Source organism: Brassica oleracea, chromosome C9, assembly GCF_000695525.1.
Source record: "Brassica oleracea var. oleracea cultivar TO1000 chromosome C9, BOL, whole genome shotgun sequence".
In the NCBI taxonomy this organism is placed as follows: Eukaryota; Viridiplantae; Streptophyta; class Magnoliopsida; order Brassicales; family Brassicaceae; genus Brassica; species Brassica oleracea.
In genome coordinates, this window is record NC_027756.1 from 13,460,438 (window position 1) to 13,463,395 (window position 2,958).

The following is a 2,958-nucleotide window of genomic DNA, read 5'->3' on the forward strand; positions in this document are numbered from 1 at the left end:
ATCGATGCGTTATAGCCCATAGCAGATGGACAACCATTAGTCATGGTTAATATATTATATGTCATATGACTATAGTATTATAGTGCATTGCTTTAAAACATGCATATATACAATCAGACAAATTAATTTCATCGTCTAATTAACATTATATACTAAACCGATAATACCAAACGATACTAAATATCATGAATCATAAATATGTTTTTGTATTAATATTAAAAGGAACCGTTTACATTAATCATGCAAGCAATTACAAGAAGAAACAATGTCAAGAAAAATAAACTGATATTCATCTTAAATTCTCCCGGAGCAAATTCTCCAACGAATAAACCGTAAATAGAAACAAAAATAAAAATTGCACATTAAATCAAAAATGTGCGGATCATCTTTCTTGAAATGAAAAAAATCGGAGGAGAGTGATTTGAAAATTTTTTGAGAGAAGATGAAATGTTTTGGATGAGGAAATGGAGTGAAAATGAGTTGTATTTATAGATGAAAATCACTGTTCATGACCGTTGGATAAAGGGAAATTTTTGAAAAATTTTCTTTGTGACCGTTGGTGTTAAATCGAGTGCACCAAAAATTAGTCTGAAAATATTGTATTAAACAGTCAATCAAATCTATAAAATTTCATAAAAATTAATAAAAGTATAAAAAAAAAATTATGGCAATAGAATATTTATGTATGACAACAAATCATGAGACGGCTCAGCCGGTCAATGCATAATAATAAATAAATTATACGGCGGCTCGGCCGACCAATTAATAATAAACAGAATATAAGGCGGCTCGCCCGACCAATAAATAATAAACAGAATATAAGACAGCTCGGCCGACCAATAAATTAATTAAATTACTAATAAATAATATAGGCAGTATTCTGGCCATTATAACATGATATAAATAATAGTAGAGGCGGTTTACCGACCATTATAGCAGAGTATAAATGATACAAATAAATTTTAACAAATTGGAGAACGATCGTGCTGATAACGTGTTGTAAAATAACTTATGATTCTATAGTGTCGAGAAATTTTAAATAAGGGCGAAAAAATTTTCCCGCAGAAAGAAGATATACGATAAATATGTAAGAGAGAATATTTACTATGAAGAGGGAGAAGAGAGATGAGATGTAATGATTCTTTGATTATAAACTCTTGTTCTTGTTTATGGTGTACAAAAGAGTGAGATGAGTGATGGTATTTATAGTGAACAACAGTACATAAAATAACAAAGATGGTGTTTGATTTGGTAAATGAATGGGTGATCATAGTACTTAATAAGTAGATGATCATAGTGATTGAGTTAGTAAAGGAGTGGATGATCATTTCAATGTTTATCTTCTAACATCATGCAAGTTGTTGGAGAGTTTTAGTCAACTTGCAGAAGACTTTTATCACCTCTTCATTTATGATCTTCCACTTCAAGAATGGGATTCAGTAACTTCAGTTTGGCGTTGATGTCGAACCTTTGTCCCAATGTGTTAAGATGTCTTCGGCTTTAAGTAGTTTATGATCTTCCACATCAATAATTTGTCGTATAACAAATTAACAATACTATATATTTTTGGTAAAATAAAGACAAGATAAGTTTTTTTTTTTTGGAACACAAAGACAAGATAAGTTTTTTTACCAATTTATCTCACATAGTATATATGTATCCTAGATTTTGTTAAAAAAAAAAAAAGATGTATCCTAGTTCGTTTTTTTTTTCTATCTACCTCTGTGCTATTTAAAATACTATTTTATTTAGATTTTTCAGGACAACCTGAGATTTTTTGAGTTTTTAATTTTTTTTTGTCATCTGATTATTATTAAGGGGCGAAGCCCAAATGGGCAAAGCCCAACAAAAGAGTAAACCAAAGGCCTAAACAAACGCTCGGATACTGTTCACTTCTCCGCCATTCTTGTAACCGTCCTCAAAAATAGAGTGTTCCTCAAGAAAGGCGGAACTTTAGATGAACTAATGCGAATGGGTGTAAGCCCAACTTTACATAACTCTATGAGCCGTCAGCCCACTAGAGACAAAACCGTAGAAAAGTAAATCACCACGAACCACCACATGTCCGATCGACAGACGATTCGAAGACACGCGTCAAGACCGCAGCCATCACCTTCTCCGGAGAGGTTACGTCGGAGCTCCGCCGTCGGCAGAGACAATTCGGTGAAGAACCACCCAAGCAGAGAAAACTTCACAGAAACAAAAAGCAACCGGATCGTCGATTCAGAAAAGATAAAACACCGTCTTCAATCGATCCATCTGATTCTGATCTTCCAGATAGAGCGAACAGTCATCTTTAAAGATAGAGATAAGCGTGAAGATGAAACGACCTATACTTAGGGAAGGAAGGCTTCAGAGAGGTAGATCGAGAGTCAGTGGGGAAGAGAAGAGCTTGAATCGACAATCAAACCGAGCCGGCGAAAACGGCGCTAACGGAACCGCCGAATCCCAGAGACAAAAGCTGGCGAAGCGTGTGCTATGGAAGCCACCGCTTTGCAGAGACAAAAACCGGACGATCATCGGAGGAACCAATGCAACGCCGGAGGCAAAGCCGGTCGGGAACACCAAAACCGGAAAGCAAAATACATCAGACTCTCTCAACCTCTGAACAAACCTTTAAACCTTCTGAAAGATTTTTTTTTTTTTTTGGTAAGAAGGTCAAAGGTTTCGAGAGAAAAAACTCTCTCTAAGAGAGGAGAGAGAGCCCTCAGTTTTTAATCTATCATGTGTGATATAGAATATGAATGCTTGCCTCTTGAAAATGAACTAGTGGGTTTGTTGTTGCCATACGTTTGACATAAAAAAAATTGATTAAAAAATATAACGTGATATCTGGCATAAAAATACAAAATTTAATTACTTCTTACAAGTACAAAACAAAAGCTCCAGTTTTTTCACTCATCTTTGCCATACGTCTGACATAAAAATGATTAAAAAATATAACGTGATATCTGGCAT